We start from the raw sequence: 22,038 nt of genomic DNA on the forward strand, positions 1-22,038 counted from the left end.
TCGTGCCAGGCTGCCTGGATGTGGATAAGTTTTCTGACTTGGTCACTTGCTATGCGCAGAGATCCCAGAGATGCAAATAGCAGGGAAAGCTCTTCACAGGGAAATCTTGCCTGGCAAATGCAATGCCCACGGAAAGGGCATCTAAAAATCTCGGTCTGAGTTAGAAGAGTCCTGAGTTCGTTCTATGTGAAAGAAAGTTTCCATATTGCTTCACTTTCACCTGTTTTACTGTCTTAAAGATTAAAAATAACCAGTAGCAAGGCTGAGTGTGGTGACTCACACCTGTAATCCCAGCACTTTGAGAGGCCGAGGTGAGTGGATCACTTGAGGCCAGAAGTTCAAGACCAGGCTGGCCAACAGGGTGAAACCCTGTCTCTACTAAAAATACAAAAATTAGCTGGGCGTGGTGGCGGAAGCCTGTAATCCCAACTACTTGGTAGGCTGAGGCAGGAGAATCGCTTGAACCCAGGAGGCGGAGGTTGCAGTGAGCCACTGCACTCCAGCCTGGGCGACAGAGTGTGACTCCGTCACAAAAAAACAACAACTACAACAAAAATAGTAGCAAAAGAGAGTGCTCATTCTCCCCCCGCTCCCCCAGCATCACCTACTGCGTGTTCTTGTCATTAACCACCTTTGCTAACTGGATACTGCCTGAGAAGGGGCCTGTCTATCTTCTACACCCTGCTCTGTAGCCTCCCCCTCAATTCTGAGCCTCAGTTTCTTCATCTGTAAAATAAAGAGCTGAGAAAAGACAATCTCTTAGGACCCTTCTAGAAAGACCTTCCTAACCTGGTCTCCTGGCACCACTTCTGTCCATTCCATCAGAAGCCAACATCACTGACCTCTTAGAGCGGCTCCATGCCACCCGCCCCCTTGGGTCAAGGCCAAAGGTGCAGAAGACAAAGTCAGGAGGTGACAATTCACAGGTGAGAGTTTCTGCTCAACCTCATGCAAGAAGTCATCCTGGAAAGAAACCAGACAAGTCCCCAGCACTGCCCTTCGCACCTCGACTGTTCATCCAACAAGTGCCTGGGCGCCAATGTGTGGCAGCCCCTCTCCAAGGTCAGGGAATATGTACAACAGGGAAGAGGATTGTCTTTGGCTTCATGGAGCCGACATTCTAGTAGGGGAAAATTAGTGAAGAAATACATTAGGTGCTGGCTGGGCGAGGTGGCTCACACCTGTAATCGCAGCACTTTGGGAGGCCGAGGCAGGTGGATCACCTGAGGTTAGGAGTTCGAGACCAGCCTGGCCAACCTGGCAAAACCCCACCTCAACTAAAAATACAAAAATTAGCCAGGCATGGTGGTGGGCACCTGTAATCCCAGCTACTTGGAAGGCTGAGGCAGGAGAATTGCTTGGACCCGGGAGGTGGAGGTTGCAGTGAGCCAAGACTGTGCCATTGCACTCCAGCCTGGGCAACAAGAGCGAAACTCTGTCAAAAAAAAAAAAAGAAAGACAGACAGACAGACAGACATCAGGTGCTGACTGGGCGAGGTGGCTCACACCTGTAATCCCAGCACTTTGGGAGGCTGAGGTGGGAGGATCTTGAGGCCAAGAGTTCAATACCAGCCTGGGCAACACAGGAAGACCTCATCTCTACAAAAGATAAAAATAAAAACATTAGCCAGAGGCCAGGCACGGTGGCGCATGCCTGTAATCCCAGCACTTTGGGAGGCTGAGGCAGGAGAATCTTGAGGCCAAGAGTTGCGTGGGAAACATAGGGAGACCACATCACTACAAAAAATAAAAATAAAACAATTAGCCAGGCGTGGTAGTCCCAGCTATTCAGGAAGCTGAGGTGGGAGGACTGCGTGAGCCCAGAAGGCTGAGGCTGCACTGAGCTATGCTTATACCACCGCACTCCAGCCTGGGCAACAGAGCAAGACTCTGTCTCAAAAAAAAAAAAAAAAAGGCAGGAATGGTGGCCCCCTCCTGTAATTCCAGAATTTTGGAAGGCCAAGACGGGAGCATCACTTGAGCCCAGGAGTCCGGGACCAGCCTGGGCAACATAGTGAAACCCCGTTTCTTCAAAAAATACAAAAATTAGCATGTGCCTATAGTCCCAGCTACTTGGGAGGCTGAGGTGGGAGGATGGTTTGTGCCCAGAAGACTGAGCCAGGGTTTCATAACTGCACACCAGCTTGGGCAACAGAGCAAGGTCCTGTCTCAAAAAAAAAAAAAAAAAAAAAAAGATCAACCTAGCCAACATGGTGAAATGCTGTCTCTACTAAAAATACAAAAATTAGCCAGGCATGGTGGCTGGCACCTGTAATCCTAGCCACTCGGGAGGCTGAGAATCGCTTGAACCCAGGAGGCGGAGGTTGCAGTGAGCCGAGATGGTGCCACTGCACTACAGGCTGGAAAAAAGAAAGAAAAGGAAAGAGAAAAAGAAAAGAAATAAAGAAATACATCAGGGGGTAAAATGTGCCAGGAGAAAAATGCACTCAGGGAGATGGGCTGCGGGGCAGGGGCTACTACACACAGTTGGGTTAGGGGGTGCCGCTCTGAAAAGGGGACATTTGCGCTGAGGCCTGAAGGAAGCCAGGGAACACACTGTGGGGCCCTGGGGTAAGTGACTCAGGGAGGAGGAAGATCAGGGATTGCAAAGATCCAGGGGTGAGTGTGGCTGAGTTCTGAGCAAACAGCAGAGTATGTGGGGTGGGGGGGTTCCAGGACAGGAGGTCAGAAAGATAAGGGGGGGTGGGCCACAGGGGGCCTTGAGAGCTGCTGAAGGACTTGCCTTTTGATTGGGATGATTTTGGGAGTGCTACAGTGTGACTTAGAGATCTAAGAAAGCAATACAGCTTCATACCATAAATTCCAAGGCAACGTTGTCTCCCATCTTAAGGTAGTTCCTGCCTTCATTTCATACATTTCCTATCTTGACCACCAGAAATGTGGTCAAGATAGGAAATGTTTTGATCTTTTTGGCTTTTATAAACAACACCATGGTAACCATCACTTACATCTCTGAGCATGTCCTTAATTACTTCTATAGGATTGGTTCCTAGAAGTGAGCCCTCTGGGTCAAAGGAAATGTAATTCAGGGCTGGGCAAGGTGGCTCATGCCTGTAATCCCAGCACTTTGGGAGGCGGAGGTGTGAGGATCACTTGAGCCCAGGAGCTCCAGACCAGCCTGGGCAACATAACTGGACTCCTTCTTTGCAAAAAATCAAATAAAAAAAAAATAGCAGGGAATGGTGGAGGGTGCCTGTGGTCCCAGCTACTCAGGAGGCTGAGGTGGGAGGATCGCTCGAGCCCAGGAGGTTGAGGCTGTAGTGAGCCATGATTGCACCAGTGCACTCCAGCCTAGACAATAGAGCAAGAACCTATCTCAAAAATTATATTAAAAAAAAAAAGGTAACTCCTGGAATCAAGCAATCCACCCCCTTCAGCCTCCTAAAGTGCTGGGATTACAGGTGTGAGCCACCACACCTGGCCGGAAAGATACAATCTTTTTTTCTTTTTTTTTTTTTTTTGAGATGGAGTTTCGCTCTTTTTGCCCAGGCTGGAGTGCAATGGTGCAATCTCAGCTCACTGCAAACTCTGCCTCCTGCGTTCAAGCGATTCTTCTGCCTCAGCCTCCTGAGTAGCTGGGATTACAGGAATGCACCACCACACCCAGCTAATTTTGTATTTTTAGTAGAGATAGGGTTTCTCCATGTTGGTCAGGCTGGTCTGGAACTCCCGACCTCAGGTGATCCGCCCGCTTCAGCCTCCCAAATTGCTGGGATTACAGGCATGAGCCACTGCGCCCGGCCTCAGAAATATAATTTAAATCTTCAGATATGGAGCCCTAACCTGCTCTCTCCCACTCCTACTCCAGGCTCAGGGCACACTTGCCTCACCACAGGCTCTCCCAGGGCATAGGAGGGCGAGTGGGGTGCATGACCGTCCTCTCCACCACTGGGGTGAGTGGCAAATGTGATCTCACTGTTGTTTCTGTTTGCACTGCTGACGGGGTGAGAAGGCTTCTCCAGTGTTGAGTTAACATTTATTAAAAGCTCACTGTCAGGCCTGGAGCTGTGTGGTTTAATAATAACAATGGCGTGTATTTTCTGAGCACTGACCATGTGCAGCCGTTGGTCAAAGTGGTTTTCTGCTTTGACTTGTTTAATCCCTCACCATCCTGTGTGGCAGGTCCTCTTATGATTAACTACAGTGTAAGTGCAGAGGAAACCAAGGCCTGCTGGGCGGTGGCAGAGTGGGGTTCAAACACCCTTTGCTGGGGGAAAGGGGTCTGTCTACCTGTGGCCCAGCCTCATTTGCCTGGGGCTGCACCAGAGCTAGGGGCTCAATCTCACTGTGGCCAGGAGGAGGTGCTTGACTCTGAGACTCAGTCTCCTTGTCTGTAAAATGGGAATAACAGAGCATGGTGGCTGAGAGGGTCTGGTAAGGTCAGGTAACAGTGTCTGGCTTAATGGGTAGAGGCCTACCCCCAACAGAAGGGGAAGGAGCAAATGATGGTCACAGATGATTGGGGCTCTCTGGGTCCCGTACCTATATCTGGGACAATGACTTTCAAACAGCGAAGGTGAAGACAGACACTCTTCCTGTTTCGCTCTGATGTGCTGGTCCACCTGGCTCCCTGTCTGCCAGCTGACTGCACAGCGTGACCGCAGAAGGCTGTGGTGCTCCTGCTGGAGTAGGCTTGTGGTGGGTGAGAGTGCGGGCACAGGGGAAGGTGTGTGGGCACAGGGGAGGGTATGTGGACACTGGTCTGGAAGGGAAGGGGGCTCCCCTAGTCCTGTGGCCAACTGCACAGCTGGAAGCTCCTGAACCCCCAGGATATGTCCAGAGGGAAGACAAAGGTGGCAGATGGGAGAGGAAAAGGCACTTATTCAAAGAGCTGCCACTTCCTGATAGCTACAAGAAACGGAGCCTCGTAGAGAAGAGCAATTCCCAAGGGCTTGTGGTTGGTATGTGGACAGCCTGCTTTGAACCTGGCCCTGCATGGACTCACCCTGAACTAGGCTCTCTCCTCCCTGCGTAGTCATCAATGGGAGTGTTCACAACTGCTCCCTCCCAGGGAGGAAGCACCAGACTGGGGCCCTCCCCTCTGCTGACTTCCAACTCCCTCTGGGGAAGATCAAAGCCAATTCATCAAGTGTCCCCCAAGCCCCTCCCTCTTGCCTCCTGTCCTCACCAGCCCGGGAGGATCCTTGGGAGCAGCACTGCATCCTCCCCCCTCCTCAGTCCTCGGAGACCTCAGCCTATCAACCTGTCCCTCCTTGTCCTGGGCCTGAGGGAGCTGAGCTCTCTCTTCTAGCTTTCCCATCAGCTCATAAATGTAGCCAAGTCTCCCTCATCAGAAAGCACACACACAGATAAAGTAAAACAAAAAACTTGCTGCTCCTCTCTATCTCTCTGTCTCACAGATATACACCCACACACACACCCACGCATGCACAAACACACCCACAAATAAGAGCCAAATGATAAACTGGGGAAAGATCCTTGGCACACAGAGACCAGACAAGGGGTGAAACCTTACTGATGAGCTCAAACCAATCAATAAGCAACACACAAAGAACCTGGCTTCTCATACTCTGACCCAGGAGTTTCATTTCTAGGAAATACGAAGAAATATCTAGCTGGGTCCAGATACAGCCATTCTAGAAGTTCATATGCACTGATTACCAGGTTAATTCCTTCCCAGGAAAGATCTGGCCATGTATAAATGTATGCAGAAATTCAATGTAACATTATCGAAAAGAGCCAAATATATTTTTAAAAAGTCAAGAGATCCAATAACTCAACATGACGTAGCAAAATGCAAGCATTGAAAAATATAAAAAATGTTTGCGATGAGGAATGCTCGTGAAATTATACTAATGGAAAAATATTTTATATAGACAAGATATGCAAATACGGAAAAACGTGTTATTTTATTATTTATTTATTTATTTATTTTTGGAGACAGAGTCTCGCTCTGTTGCTCAGGCTAAAGTGCAGTGGCACCATCTCGGCTCACTGCACACTCTGCCTCCCAGGTTCAAGTGATTCTCCTGCCTCAGCCTCCTGAGTAGCTGGGATTACAGGCACGTGCCACCACACCTGGTTAATTTATTGTATTTTTAGTGGAGATAGGGGTTTCACCAAGTTGGCCAGGCTGGTCTCGAACTCCTGACTTCAAGTGATCCACCCGCCTCAGCCTCCCAAAGTGCTGGGATTACAGGCGTGAGCCACCGCGCCCGGCTGGAAAAACGTGTTTTTAAAGATCTGGCAAAAAAAAAGGCAAATGTTAACAATAGTTATCTACAAGTATGCAAACAGGAATGGTTTTTCCTACTTCTTTCGGTTAATTCATTCAAACAATATTCAGGAAGCACCTGCTAGGTGCCAGGCCTGGCACTGGGCTCTGGGATCTGGACAAGGGTCCTTCCCTCCAGGAGCTTCCAATCTGGAGGGAAGCATGCGGTGAGCCAATGAAAATGCAGGGTGATCAACAGGAGTTTGTGAGCATGCCTAGCAGGTCCCCAAAGAAGGAGGCAGCTGGGGAGAGTGAGAGGAGGTGCACTTCAGAACTCAGACGGCTGGCTTGGTGGTGGAGGCCGTCCACCGGCCACCACCTTCCGGGACCTGCATCCCCAGCTGAACTGCATCCTTGGAGGTCTGAACCCAGTGGCCCCGTGGCCAGGTGGGCTTGGGAGTTGCTAGCTGGGGCTGATGTGGTAGTTCACAACCTCCTGGTGTTCCACACAAACCACCTGGAGATTCTGCCAATCCTGCCCCACACTGGGGTCCCAGGGCCCATCACACGAACTGGAAATTAATGGGCCCATTAACCTAGCAGCTAGAGGGCTTCAATTAGTACAAGGAAACAAAACATACTTTGTAGATGGCTGTCCATTTCGGAGTTTATCCTCTAATACTGAGCTGTCCTAGCAGACAAGAAACGACAGGCACCCAAGGCATTAGAAAAATGTTTGAGAGAAAAACTAATGACAACATTAGGTGTAGTGGTGTGTGCCTGCAGTCTCAGCCACTAGGGAAGCTGGGGTGGGAGGATCGCTTGAGCCTAGCAGTTTGAGACTACAGTGAGCTGCCACAGCATTCCAGCCTGGGTGACAGAGGGAGACCCTAAAAAACAAACAAACAGAAAACTAATGACAGAGAGGATTCCATCTCTCCTCTTCCTTTCTTTTCCTTTATATTTTGTTTTCCTTTGTATTCCTTTGATTTGGGGACCCTCTTTTTGGGGGTTGCAGCTATGGAAACACAGTGTAGCAGGGTTTCGGGTCCTGGAGAAGGTTTGAGGCTGGAAGAGGGCTGTGGGAAATCTCGAGGGAGGCCTGGCTCCATCCGCACTCTGCTATGGGACCCTGGGCAGGGTGGCTCCCCCATTCTTTGGGAGGAGGTGACAAAAGGTAAGTCTTTGGGCAGCTGGTGGCGGGAACGGGAAGGCCAGACCTGGCCTGAGACCCACCAGGTGCTCGGGGTTATTTGCTGAGTGCAGGGTAAGTGACCCCAAGGGGCCTTCGCCGAACAATCACTCGACGTTGGCGGAGGGGAGGAAGCCGCAGAGAGGGTGTCGTGAGGGAAAGGTGGGTGCAGGGGAGATGGCGCTTTAACCCACTCAGGGCCAGAGGCTCAGCCGAGACTATCCAGGTGGGAACTTGTCCCTCCGGATGACAGGTGATGAAACTGAGGGAAGGGGACTCGCCCTGGCAGTGAAACGGGATGGGCGCTGGGACCAGGTGCCCCAGCAGATCCTCTCCCAAGCCCAGTTCCGCTCCCGCTCAGTCCTCAACCTTCCCCAGCTGGAGAGGAGGGAGGGGCGCCTGCGGATCCGAGGCAAGCGCGGAGGCCGGGCGACTCCAACCGGCTCGTCCCGTGCCCAGCTCGTACCCAGGCCGTTTCCCGCACGGGGAGGGCCCTTCCCGCTTCTGGGCAGGTCCAAATCCTCACCCTCCCTAAGGCCGGCGCCGACGCTTCCAGTCCGGCAGAGCTCCCTCCTGCCGGCCGCTCTCCATCCCCGTCCCCAGTCGCATCCGCTCCGGGGCGAGCACCGCCCGACGCCCAGGCTTCCCCCGGACGGAGGAGCGCGACTCACCCACGGTGGCCGGGCAGAGCCTGCCTCGAACCCGGCTTCTCCCTGACGCCCCCTCTCCAGCCCCGGGACCCAACCGGGTGGGGCTGCCCTCGAGGGCTCCGGAGCCAGGCGCGTCCTGCCCGCAAGGGCCGGGGCTCCGGGTCCCGCCGCCGCGCTCCACTTCGGGGCGCAGTTGGGGTGGAGGCGGTGGCCGGGACCGCCGCGCGGGGTTCGTGCGCGCACAAATGTCGCCTCCAGAACAGGTGGCCCGGGCTAGGGCGGCGGCCCAGCCCCTCCGCCCCTGCCCCTGCCTTCCTGAGGCGCCTCCTCCCCACTGCGAGCCGCAGGATCCCCCTGGAGCCCCCGTCCCCCGCAACCTCGGCGCGGCCCCTCGTACCTCCAGCTCTAGCGGCGGCGGGCAGCGGACAGCGGGGCCCCGGCGGGCGGGCGGCGCGGCGGCCGGAGGGCAGTGCCTGGGGCCCGGCGGGAGGCAGCACCACCCCTCCGGCCCGGGGCGTGGTCAGCGCCGCCCCGCCCCGCCCGTCCCGACCTACCCTGCGGGTCCCGGTCCCCAGAGCCCCTGCGGGGTCCCCGCGACCCCGCCCGCGCGCCCTCGCTGCTCCCCGGGGCGGGTGCGGACCGTCCCCGGCCCGCCGGCCAACAGGTAGGGAGCGCTCCCCGGCCTCCGCGCCGCCAGTATTACGGGTTACCATCCCGTTTTCCCCATTGAACTGATGAGAAAACTGAGGTTCAGAGGGTTGAGTACCTCGATGTTCTGCAGTGGAGAAGGGACGCTGTCACCCCTGGGACCCGGGTCGGCCTGATCCCACCGCCTCCTGCCGGGACCGTGCTAAGGGCGTTGCCTGCATCACCCCAGTGTTTGCGGAATTCCAGTTATTTGCTGTATCCTTAACGCCGCCCCGTCCTTTCTCTACTCCTCCTCCTCACTCTCACCTCGCCCATCTTCACAGCATATTGCTATTGGTAATTTGTTCAATGTGAGGAATTGGAATGTATCACACACAATTCGTGTATCATAAAACTGTATTTTATTCTCTTTGGAACATGCCATGTTTCCAGCATGTCACAGTCCTGGTGCTTTTAGTTCTTACTCCTCTGGGACAACAAAGACTGCAAAAAATGAAACCATTGGGTGACTTCTTGAGTGCTGACGCCCATCCTCTCACTCAGCTGATGACCCATTGCCCAAGCCACTGAGAAAATGGAACCTCTATCCTAGCCCTGAGAAAGAGCCTGGCACTCAATGGGTGCCCAATAAATACACTTCGAATGAAGGAATCAGTAGAAAATTCCCACCAGCTCCCCCACCCACCCGCTGAGGTAGCACCCAGTCCCTTCCCTCTTGGGACCGGGCTGAACCCGTCCAGCTCCTGGCCACGACCACCCCCTCCAGAAGATCCCGACCCTTCAAGCCAACACTGAACCCGAAACCCTGCCCTCTCTCCATTCTCCCTGGGTCATTCCCATCACAGGCTGTTACTTCTCCCATCTTAAAACGGAAACAAGAGGCCAGGCAAGCACTCACGCCTGTAATCCCAGCACTTTGGGAGGCCAAAGCAAGCAGGTCACCTGAGATCAGAAGTTCAAGACCAGCCTGGCCAACATGGTGAAACTCCATCTCTACAAAATACAAAAATTAGCTGGACATGCTCACTTGAACCCAGGAGGCGGAGGTTGCAGTGAGCCTAGATCATGCCACTGCACTCCAGCCTGGGTGACAAGAGCCAGACTCTGTCTCAAAAAAAAAAAAAAAAAAAAAAAAAGAATGAATATGGACCCTTTCTCCACTGGTAATACTCTTTTTTTTTTTTTTTTTTTTTTGAGAAGAGACTCACTCTGTTACCTAGGCTGGAGTGCAGTGACACCATCTCGGCTCACTGAAACCTCTGTCTCCTGGTTTCAAGTGATTCTCCTGCCTCAGCCTCCTGAGTAGCTGGGACTACAGGCGTGCACAACCATGGCTAATTTTTGTATTTTTAGTAGAGACAGGGTTTCACCATGTTGGCCAGGCTGGTCTTGAACTCCTGACCTCAAGTGATTCACCCGCCTCAGCCTCCCACAGTGTGGTGATTACAGGTGTGAGCCACGGCACCTGGCCCACTTGTAATACTTTTAATGCTTTTGCTTTATGTTGGCTTTTCCATGATCACAAATGTATTTTTCAGAGAAACTTTGTATTGCTACCCTAAATGGAACACCAGTATCTCAGAGACTAGAAGGCAACAGTAAAAATAAAACTAAAACAATGTTATAAAGCCCGGGTAGGTCCTGTTGCCCCTCCAAGAGCTGAGTTCCTCCTGCCCTCTCCTTGTTAAAAGGAAGATTCATCCCAGCACTTTGGGAGGCCGAGGCGGGCAGATCACAAGGTCAGGAGATCGAGACCATCCTGGCTAACAAGGTGAAACCCCGTCTCTACTAAAAATACAAAAAAATCAGCCAGGCGTGGTGGCGGGCACCTGTAGTCCCAGCTACTCAGGAGGTTGAGGCAGGAGAATGGCGTGAACCCGGTAGGCGGAGCTTGCAGTGAGCCGAGATCGCGCCACTGCACTCCAGCCTGGGCGACAGTGAGACTCCGTCTCAAAAAAAAAAAAAAAAGGAAGATTCGAAAGGTGTAGAGAGATATTCAAGGCAGGCCAGCACCCAGCAAAGACTTGCCCCTGGACTTAAGCAAAGGGATTAAAAGAGAATTGAGAAGGGAATGGCTTTCTTAGAATAGCCATCACTGGAGCTGTGCCCAGACCCACAAGCTCTTCCTGGCTATGCCTGGGGAAATGGCCTCCTTGCAGCTTGTTAATCTCACAACCCTCTGAGGTCACCCTGTTATCCCCATTTTACAGATGAAAAAAACGGAGGCTGGGCCAGGCGCAATGGCTCACGCCTGTAATCCCAGCACTTTGGCAGGCCAAGGCGGGCGGATCATGAGGTCAGGAGATCGAGACCATCCTGGCCAACCTGGTGAAACCCGTCTCTACTAAAAATACAAAAATTAGCTGGGCGTGGCGGCGTGCGCCTGTAGTCCCAGCTCCTCGGGAGGCTGAGGCAGGAGGATCACTCGAACCCGGGAGGCAGAGGTTGCAGTAAGCTGAGATCATGCCACTGCACTCCAGCATGGCGACAGAGCGAGACTTCATCTCAAAAACAAACAAACAAAAAAAACGGAGGCTGTTGGCTGGGTGCAGTGGTTTAAGCCTGTAATCCCAGCACTTGGGTGGCCGAGGCAGGCGGATCACCTAAGCTCAGGTGTTCAAGACCAGCCTGGCCAACATGACAAAATCCCATCTCTACTAAAAATACAAAAATTAGCCAAATGTGGTGGTGCCTGCCTGTCATCCCTGCTACTCAGGAGGCTGAGGCAGGAGAATTGCTCGAACCTGGGAGGCAGAGATTACAGTGAGCCGAGATCATGCCACTGCACTCCGGCCTAGGTGAGAGCGAGACCCCGTCCCAGAAAAAACAAAAATACTGAGCCCAAGATGGAAATTAACCTCTCACAGAGGCTGAGACAGTAGGATCATTTGAACCCAGGAGTTCAAGACCAGCCTGGGCAACATAAAATGATCCTATCTCAAAATAAAGGTAAGAAAGAAAAAAACAAGCAGAGGTTGGAATTCAAATTTGCCTGACCCCCAAAGCCCCAGCAGCCTTTGAGGCCAAATTATTTTCTAGCCTGGCCTGTCCCGGCTGCAGGGAGAGCTTCAGAGGCCAGGGCATGAAGGAGGAAGCAGGGGACAAAAGAGCCTATGTGTCTGACCTGCCCTGGCCTTAGTTCACTCATCTGTGAAACTGCCCTGGAAGCACAGCCTGGCCCATGTTGCCCTGGGCTCTCCTGACCCCCGGAGCACCCCCTCCACCTCTGAGCCCAGTGCTCCCCTCTTCCCTTCCTCCTAGCACCCTGGCAGGTCCCTTTCCTCCTAAGGTTGAGCACACAGGCTCTGAGAGGAAGGGAAGGCATGGCTCGTGGCTGGCTTTCTGGTTGGAGATGGAGAGGGCTGGGATGCTTGTGAAAGAAGAGAGTGATCTGCCTGGGTTGACTCTGCCTCTCTTAGCAGCGTGGGGGTGGGCAGATTTTTTTTTTCTTTCTTTTTTTGAGACACTCTTACTTAGGCTGGGATTCATTATTATTATTATTATTATTATTATTATTATTATTACTATTTAGAGACAGGGTCTCACTCTGTTGCCCAGGGTGGAGTGCAGTGATGTGATCCCAACTCACTGCAGCCTTGACCTCCCAGGCACAAGTGATCCTCCTGCCTCAGCCTCCTGGGTAGCTGGGACCACAGGTGTGCACCACAATGCCTGGCTTTTTTTTTTTTTTTTTTTTTTTTCTGAGATGGAGTTTTACTCTTGTCACCCAGGCTGGAGTGCAATGGCGCAATCTTGGCTCACTGCAACCTCTGCCTCCTGGGTTCAAGTGATTCTCCTGCCTCAGCCTCATGAGTAGCTGGGATTACAGGCGCCCGCCACCACACCTGGCTAATTTTTTTGTATTTTTAGTAGAGACAGGGTTTCACCACGTTGGTCAGGCTGGTCTTGACCACCTGACCTCTAATGATCCTCCCGCTTTGGCCTCCCAAAGTGCTGGGATTACAGGTGTGAGCCACCTCGCCCAGCTTCTAGGCTGAATTTCCTTTTTTTTTTGAGACGGAGTCTTACTTTGTCACCCAGGCTGAAGTGCAGTGCAGTGGCGCGATCTCAGCTCACTGCAAGCTCTGCCTCCCGGGTTCACGTCATTTTTCTGCCTCAGCCTCCCAAGTAGCTGGGACTACAGGCACCGGCCACCACGCCCGGCTAATTTTTTTCTTTTTTTTTTTTTGTATTTTTAGTAGAGATGGGGTTTCGCTGTGTTGGCCAGACTGATCTTGAACTCCTGACCTTGTGATCCGCCCACCTCGGCCTCTCAAAGTGCTGGGATTACAGGCGTGAGCCACCGCGCCCAGCTAGGCTGAAATTCTTAAACTCTTTGAACCAATGGGTTTCTCTCCCATCAGTAAACTGGAGCTGGTCATCTGGTTGTGAATGTTGAATAGAAAGCCTGTGGCCACTTTGGTCTACCTGCAATAAGGGAAGGATAAAGCACTGGCATAGTTACTGTTGGGGTGAACTCCCACCACTTGCTAAGCCCTTTCCAGGGGCACCCCTTACCCAGGAGGACCCTGGGGTTTAAGGAGCCAGGCACAGCCTTGCCTAAGGGCCCTCAGTTAATAGGTCTCAGTCCACAACTGTTAGTCCTGGCTAAGACAGTACTGGTCCTGGAAGGTGGTGGGCCCCCTGCAGCCCCAGTGGGCCCATGCTCCAAAGCAGATTTCATATACACGTGGAAAAGAACAGTCTGACAATTTGCATGGTTCGTGGTGTGGTGGCTTTCCAGCAATTTATTTCAACAGGGATTTCCTGGGCCCTAGAGAAGAAAGGCAGGATGTCAACATCTAGACCACTGCTTACGCGGGAGGGGAGGTTCTGTGAATTACTCCATAAGGCTCTCCTGGCAGAAGGAACAGCACAGGCAGAGGTAAGGCACAGGGCCCGTCTCCTCTCATCCCCTCTGTGCCTGCTGTCATTGATCACCCCCTGTCTGGCCTCTAGCTCCAACTTTCTGGTGGACAGGGATCTTTCTTTCTTCTCTCTGCCAACTGTCTGGTAACAGCACACAAAATACTTCCTGAGGAATTCCACCTGGGTTTGGTGTGGTTGACCTGTCCCCAGCTCCAAGGCGGGCCTGTGAGCCAGTTTAAGGCAGTGGCTCCCTTGACATAAGTAACTCCATCTTTTTTTCTTCTTGAGACAGGGTCTTGCTCTGTCTTCACTGCTGCAATCTCTGCCTCCCAGGCTCAAGCAATTCTAGTGCCTCAGCCTCCCGAGTAGCTAGGATTACGGGCACTTGTCACCATGCCTGGCTTCTTTTTTTTTTTTTTTTTTTGGTATTTTTAGTAGAGACGGGGTTTCATCATGTTGGCCAGGCTGGTCTTGAACTCCTGACCTCAGGCAGTCTGCCCGCCTCAGTCTCCCAAAGTGCTGGGATTACAGACGTGAGCCACCGCACCCAGCCTTTCTTTCCTCTTGATGTTAAGTGTGACTTTGTTGTGGAATGTTTAATCTGTAACATTTATATATAGACTAAGCACACTACTATGTATGGTTTGCAGTATTGACTGACTTGTGGAGTGGCTTGAGCCTGTGTGCCTGTGGCTCTGACTACCGAGTAAATGGGAAGCAATGAGAATGCCTCCTTGGGAACCCCGTGGAGCTCATGGCTTTTGTGATTGAAACACAAAAAATCTGCTAAAATCCTGACGTTGTGGAAAGACACAAACGTGGGCCTGGTTATTTGTGACCCTGGACCGTTCACAACACCCAGCCAGAGACTGGTCCAGAGATGATGTGACCCACATGGTCTTAATGATAGAAGTCTGGGACAGAGGTGTGTCCTCTTCTGGATGGCTTCTAGGTGTGTTGTCTTTTTCTGGACTTGGTGATACCTCATTGCCACATGAGAGGAGGGCCCATCTCAGAATAGAGCCCAGTCCCCCATGAATGGAGTTAGTTACACACACAGAACTGAGTCAGGGCATCCCTGGAGCCATGTTCAGCTGGGCCTGACCTGGTGATCTCCCTGCTTCCACCCCTACCTGGGCTTTCCTGTTACATGGTTTGGTTTAACCAGACAAGCTGGATTCTTTCACTTTTCTTTTCTTTTTTTTTTTTTTCAGACAGAGTCTCCCTGTTGCCCAGGCTGGAATGCAGTAGCACGATCTGGGCTCACTGCAACCTCGGCCTCCTGGGTTCAAGTGATTCTCGAGCCTCTGCCTCCCTAGTAGCTAGGACTAAAGGCGCACATCACCACATCCAGCTAGTTTTTGTATTTTTAGTAGAGACAGGGTTTCGCCATGTCTCCAACCCTGGACCTAAGGTGGTCCGCCCATCTTGGCCTCCCAAAGTGTGGGGATTACACACCCAGCTTCTTACTTTCCCTTGTACAAGCAGGAATTTTGATTGATACACTCTTATGGGTACTGGCACTTTCCACTCCACCCATGAGCAAGCTTGAGCCTCTCCCATCCCAAGAAAAGGACAAGAAAACAAAAAGCAAAGCAAACACTCCTCCCTCCACCCTGTGACTGCCAGCTCTCTCCTCCTGTCAGCCAGATTTCTCAAACAAATCACCTCCACTCGCTGTTTCTGACCCTTCCTTCCCTGTCTTCTTCATCCCCTTCCTGTCCCCTGCTGAGCCAGCCAGTGTCACAGTGACTGCTGTGGCTCGCCCTTGTCAATACAGAATTAACAATAACAATGTTATTAATGTCTGTTAACAAAACCACAGACTGAAGGAACTTACTGTCCATTTATGACCTTAAAAGTATAAGACTTATTTCCGGCTTTGGTTTTTTTGTGTTTTTTCTTTTCTTTTCTTTTTTTTTTTTTTTTTTTTTTTGAGACAGAGTCTTGCTCTGTCGCCCAGGCTGCAGTGCAGTGATGCAACCTCGGCTCACTGCAACCTCGGCTCACTGCAATCTCCGCCTCCTGGGTTCAAGCGATTCTCCTGCCTCAGCTTCCCGAGTAGCTGTGATTACAGGCATGCACCACCATGCCTGGCTAATTTTTTGTATTTTTAGTAGAGACAGAGTTTCACCATGTTGCCCAGGCTGGTCTCGAACTCCTGAGCTCAGGCAATCCACCCACCTTGGCCTCCCAAAATGCTAGGATTACAGACGTGAGCCACCGCGCCTGGCTTCCGGCTTTGTTTTTGACAAGAGTTGCCTGAAAGCCACAATAGCTCCTTGCCCACCCCCAGTCTCATGGGCACCTTGGTACCCAGATATAAGACTCTTAGACCCTTATCCACTAAAGGAAACCAGGATCCCTTGGAGCATATAAAAAAAAAAAAAAAATTAGGCTGGGCGCGGTGGCTCACGCCTGTAATCCCAGCACTTCGGGAGGCTGAGGCGGGTGGATCACAAGGTCAGGAGATCGAGACCATCCTGGCTAACACGGTGAAGCCCCGTCTCTACAGAAAATACAAAAAAATTAGCCGGGCGTGGTGGCGGGCGCCTGTAGTCCCAGCTACTCAGGAGGCTGAGGCAAGAGAATGGCATGAACCCAGGAAGGCGGAGCTTGCAGTGAGCTGAGACCGTGCCACTGCACTTCAGCCTGGGCGACAGAATGAGACTCCGTCTCATAAAACAAAACAAAACAAAACAAAACAAAAATTAGAATGACCCAGAATGGCCTGGGGTGGCCAGAAAGGAAGGCCACACTCACACATGTTAGGGGAATATGGGATAGGCAATGGAAACAACCAAAGTCTCCCCAGCATCAGCCAAGCTGTGATAATATGAGCATAAAAAATTATTCCCTGGCTGGGCACAGTGGCTCACGCCTATAATCCCAACACTTTGGGAGGCTGAGGCAGGAGGATCGTTTGAGCCCAGGAATTCAAGACCAGCCTGGGGAGCATAGTGAGACCCTACCTCTACAAAAAAACAAAACAAAACAAAAAAAAACGCCGGGCACAGTGGCTCACACCTGTAATCCCAGAACTTTGGGAGGCTGAGGTGGGTGGATCATAATTGAGGTCAGGAGTTCGAGACCAGCCTGACCAACATGGTGAAAACCCATCTCTACTAAAAATACAAAATTTAGACTGGTGTGGTGGCATGCACCTGTAATCTCAGCTACTCGGGAGGCTGAGGCAGGAGAACTGTTTGAACCCAGGAGGCGGAGGTTGCAGTGAGCTGAGATCACGCCACTGCACTCCAGCCTGGCATGACAGAGACTCCATCTCAAAAAAAAAAAGAAAAAAAGAATTGTAATATAAGAAAGATGTCTGTGGGACTAGGTATGGAAAAAAATAAATACGAAAGATGATTGTCATATGACTTGAATTTTTACTGAGCTTAATATGTGGGGGTGTGTTAGTCCATGCATTTTGTTTCTTTTATTATTGTTAACATATTAGGCCGGGCGCGGTGGCTCACGCCTGTAATCTTAGCACTTTGGGAGGCTGAGGCGGGCAGATCACCTGAGGTCGGGAGTTCGAGACCAGTTTGACCAACATGGAGAAACCCCATCTCTACTAAAAATACAAAAATTAGCTGGGCATGGTGGCAGGCACCTGTAATCCCAGCTACTTGGGAGGCTGAGGCAGGAGAATTGCTTGAACCTGGGAGGCGGAGATTGCAGTGAACTGAGATCGTGCCACTGCACTCCAGCCTGGGCAACACAGCAAGACTCCATCTCAAAAAAAAATAAATAAATAAAAAAAGAAAAAAAGAAAAACGAAGTGAGGAAGCACTAAACGACCCCCGGGCCTTGATGTTTCAGAAGAGTGTTAAGTGTAAAAGTATTCTTATGGAAGTCAGCCATACAAAATCTGTCATTGCAGTTTAGATCGTGTATGGGAGTTTAGTAAATTAAGTTTGTAATCAAGGTTGGAATACTCAAGAAATTGGATTTCGAAGTTTTGCTTTTGAGATAGAAGAGCCCAGCTGGTTACAGTGGCTCAAACTTATAATCTCAAGACTTTGGGAGGCTAAGGTGGGAGGATCACTTGAGGTCAGAAATTCGAGACCAGCCTGGGCAACTTGATGAGACCCTCTCTCTATAAAAAAATTTTTAAAATTAGCCAGGTCTGGTGGCGCACCCCTGTAGTCCCAGGTGCTTGGGAGGCTGAGGTAGGAGGATTGTTTGAGCTCTAGAGGTCAAGGCTGCAGTGATTCATGATTTTACGCCACTGCAATCCAGCCTGGGCAACAGAGCAAGACCCTATCTCAAAAAAAAAAAAATGGTTGTTGTTGGTTTATTGGTGTTTTTGTTGTGGTTATTGGTTTGTTTTGTTCTTTGTCTTGTATGATTCAGAAGGTTTTTGTTTGTTTGTTTTTAAGGGACTGAATCTCACTATGTTGTCCAGGCTGCTCTCAAACTCCTGCTCTCAAGGAGTTCCTGCCTCATTCTCCTGAGTAGATGGGACTGACTACAGGCATGAACCACTGTGCCCAGCAGTTGTTTTTTATGACACAAATAAGTGGATACATTTTCTTGGTAAAAGCAAAGTATACTCTTGTTTTTTTGAGACAAGGTCTCACTCCAGCCCAGGCTGGAGTACAGTGACACGATCACAGCTCACTGCAGCCTTGCACTCCTGGGCTAAGTGATTCTCCCACCTCAGCCTCCCAAGTAGCTGGGACTATGGGTGTGCACCACCACACCTGTCTTTTTTTTTTTTTTCTTTCAGAGATGGGGTTTCACTATGTTGCCCAAGCTGGTCTCAAATCCCTGGCCTCAAGTGATTCTCCTGCTTCAGCCTCACACAGTACTAGGATTACAGGCTTGAGCCACCATGCCTGGCCTGAGATCTCTCGATAGCAACAACTCCATCAGCAAATGCAATGGTGGTTCACAGGCTGTCCCTCTGATCTGCTCGTGTATTTGACAGTTGGTCACGAATTCTGTGTCCTTGGCCTCCTGCCTCTCTGACTGGTCGAGGACTCCTCTCAACCCACCCTTCCCATGCTGGAGCCTCGGCCCTTTGCCAGCCCCCTCTCTCCTTGCCTCATATTTCCCGGGTGGTCTCCTACATAGGTGGTCTGGCCTCCATCCCACCCTGGCCTCCTTCCAAAGCTGAGCCCAGTCCAGCCCACAAAGGAGTTGCTGGTGCCCAGAGCCATGGTCTGCTTGACTTTTTTTTTTTTTTTTTTTGAGACACTCTCACTCTGTTGCCAGGATGGAGTGCAGTGATGCTATCTCAGCTCACTGCAACCTTCGACTCCCTGGTTCAAGCGATTCTCCTGCCTCAGCCTCCCGAGTAGCTGGGATTACAGGCTCACGCCACCATGCCCGGCTAATTTTTTTGTATTTTGTTAGTAGAGACGGGGTTTCACCATGTTAGCCAGACTGGTCTTGAACTCCTGACCTTGTGATCTGCCCACCTTGGCCTCCCAAAGTGCTGGCATTACAGGCGTGAGCCATCGTGCCTAGACTTTTTTTTTTCCAGTTTTAGAAAGATCAGGCTGGGTATATACACTGGGTATATACACAAAGGAATATAAATCAATCTACTATAAAGACGCATGCACACGTATGTTTATTGCAGAACTGTTTACAATAGCAAAGACATGGAACCAGGCTTCCATCTGGGGCTGGGCACGGTGGTTCATGCCTGTAATCCCAGCACTTTGGGAGGCCAAGGCTGGCGAATCACCTGAGGTCAGGAGTTCAAGACCAGCCTGACCAACATTGACAAACCCTGTCTCTACTAAATCCAAAATTAGCTGAGTGTGGTGGTGCATGCCTGTAATCCCAGCTACTTGGGAGGCTGAGGCAGGAGAATCTCTTGAACCTGGGAAGTGGAGGTTGTGGTGAGCCGAGATCACGCCATTGCACTCCAGCCTGGGAAACAAGAGCAAAACTCCGTCTCAGGAAAAAAAAAAAAAGACATGGAACCAACTCAAATCCCCATCAGCGATAAACTGGATAAAGAAAATGTGGTGACTGGGCGCGGTGGCTCATGCCTGTAATCCCAGCACTTTAGGAGTCCCAGGCGGGCAGATCACGAGGTCAAGAGATCGAGACCATCCTGGCCAACATGGTGAAACCCGTCTCTACTAAAAATACATAAGTTAGCTGGGCATGGTGGTGTGGGTCTGTAGTCCCAGCTACTCAGGATGCTGAGGCAGGAGAATCACTTGAACCCTGGAGGCGGAGATTGCGGTGAGCTGAGATCACGCCACAGCACTCCAGCCTGGCGACAGAGGGAGACTCTGTCTAAAAAAAAGAAAGGAAAAGAAAATGTAGTACATATACACCATGGAATACTATACAGCCATAAAAAAGAATAACAGGCCAGGCTCAGTGACTCACACCTATAATCCCAGCACTTTGAGAAGCTGAGGGGGGTGGAACACCTGAGGTCAGGAGTTTGAGACCAGCCTGGCCAACATGGTGAAACCCCATCTCTACTAAAAATAAAAAATTAGCTGGGCATGGTGGTGGGCACTTGTAATCTCAGTTACTCAGGAGGCTGAGGCAGGAGAATCACTTGAACCCAGGAGGCGAAGGTTGCAGTGAGCCAAGATCATGCCACTGCACTCCAGCCTAGGCAACAAGAGTGAAACTCCGTCTCCAAAGAAAAAAAAAAAAGAATGATGTAGTGGCTTACGCCTGTAATCACAGAACTTCGGAAGGCCGAGGCAGGTGAATCACCTGAGGTCAGGAGTTGAAGACCAGCCTGACCAACATGGTGCAACCCCATCTCTACTAAAATACAAAAATTAGCTGGGTGTGGTGGCGGGCACCTGTAGAGGCTGAGGCAGGAGAATCACTTCAACCCAGGAGGCAGAGGCTGCAGTGAGCTGAGATTGCGCCACTGCACTCCAGCCTGGGTGACAGAGCCAGACTCTCTCTCAAAAATAAAATAAAATAAAATAAAATAAATACATCTCTTTTGTGTCATTTTGGTGGAATTTCGGGAGAAAGTGGAGGTGGCTGCTTCGTATCTGACCTCCATTTCTGCTGGCTGTGTGGGAGGGATTATCATCCCATTTTACAGATGAAGAAACTGAACTCTGGAGAGATTGCCTGACCCATCCGATGTTGTGTGACTTGGCGCTGAGTCCACTTGCCTCTCCTTTCTCTCCAGTTTGCTCGGCAGGCCCTGGCTATAACTCACTGGCTGTTCAGCCCAGCAAAGTGTGCAGCCACTGTGCCTTGCTGGAGCCCCTGAGAGATACACTGAACAATGACAACAGGTATGAGGAGGCGTTTTGCAACCACCAAGTGCTGCGTGGGTGTTGACTGCTGCACAGATTCTGCCTGATAACTGAAGCCCAGGCCTTGGGGTCACAGTGACCTGGGGTTGGATGCTGATCCAGCCCGGGGCTAAGCCTGAGACTCTCTTGAGCCTGGAAGGATGACGTGGGCTCCTGCTGCATGCACTGTTGGAAGCATTACCTGAGATGACGCAAAGCACCCAGCACATATGTGACTTCCATTATTGTCTTCTTAGATGGTCCTCAGAATTCTAGGATGGTGGCTTAGGCTCTGGCGTGCATCAGGGTCTTCCAGGAGGACTTGTTAGCACACAGATGGCTGGGTGCCATCCCTGGGGCTTCTGATTCAGGTCTAGGGTGGAGCCTGAGAATTTGCATTTCTTTTTCTTTTTTTTTTTTTTGAAACGGAGTCTTGCTCTGTCGCCCAGGCTAGAGTGCAATGGCGCAATCTTGGCTCACTGCAACCTCCGCCTCCCGGGTTCAAACGATTCTCTTGCCTCAGCCTCCCAAGTAGCTGGGATTACAGGCGCCCACCATCATGCCAGGCTAAGTTTTGTGTTTTTAGTACAGACGGGGTTTCACCATGTTGGCCAAGCTGGTCTTGAACTTCTGACCTCAGGTGATCTGCCCACCTTGGCCTCCCAAAGTGCTGGAATTACAGGAGTGAGCCATGGTGCTTGGCCTGTATTTCTCTTTTTTTTTTTCTTTTCTTTTTTTTTGAGAAGGAGTCTTACACTGTTGCCCAGGCTGGAGTGCAGTGGCGTGATCTCGGCTCACTGCAACCTCCGCCTCCTGGGTTCAAGCGATTCTCCTGCCTCAGCCTCCTGAGCAGGTGTGATTACAGGCATGCGCCACCACGGCCGGCTAATCTTTTGTATTTTTGTAGAGATGGGGTTTCACCATGTTGGCCAGGCTGGTCTTGAACTCCTGACCTCAAGTAATCCACTCGCCTCGGCCTCCCAAAGTGCTGGGATTACAGGCGTGAGCCACCACATCTGGCTGAGAATTTGCATTTTTGACAGTGCCTAGTTAATGCCGGTGCTGCTGGACTGGGCAACCTCGCTTTGAGAACCACTAGCTAGGACTTTCTGGTGTGCAGCAGGGTGAGCCAGCCTGGCACTGGGCACTGTTGGACTCTGTCCTTATAAGCACCCCCAGCCCACGTGGACTGTGAGAGGGTGGGAGGGATCAGCAGAGAGCTGGCAGCCTATGTCC

The 22,038-nt window shown here is 51.3% G+C and overlaps 1 protein-coding gene across 16 annotated transcripts in view; it reads right to left on the bottom strand.

Annotated features, from left to right (window-relative positions):
* Positions 1-8,966, bottom strand: part of A4GALT (alpha 1,4-galactosyltransferase (P1PK blood group)) — a 29,072-nt gene extending 20,106 nt beyond the window's left edge. For 4 of the 16 annotated variants that reach the window (XM_063704778.1, XM_063704774.1, XM_063704773.1 and 1 more), the window contains exon 1: positions 8,805-8,951. The gene's annotated coding sequence lies outside the window, so the exon portion shown is untranslated. Of the gene's footprint in view, positions 1-842; positions 1,600-6,837; positions 7,087-8,435; positions 8,575-8,804 lie in introns of those variants that run through there. The other 12 variants (XM_055374792.2, XM_055374793.2, XM_063704770.1 and 9 more) reach the window with 10 other exon arrangements.
* Positions 8,967-22,038: the final 13,072 nt, after the last annotated feature.

The sequence above is a fragment of the Gorilla gorilla genome, chromosome 23, assembly GCF_029281585.2.
Source record: "Gorilla gorilla gorilla isolate KB3781 chromosome 23, NHGRI_mGorGor1-v2.1_pri, whole genome shotgun sequence".
Classification (NCBI taxonomy): domain Eukaryota; kingdom Metazoa; phylum Chordata; class Mammalia; order Primates; family Hominidae; genus Gorilla; species Gorilla gorilla.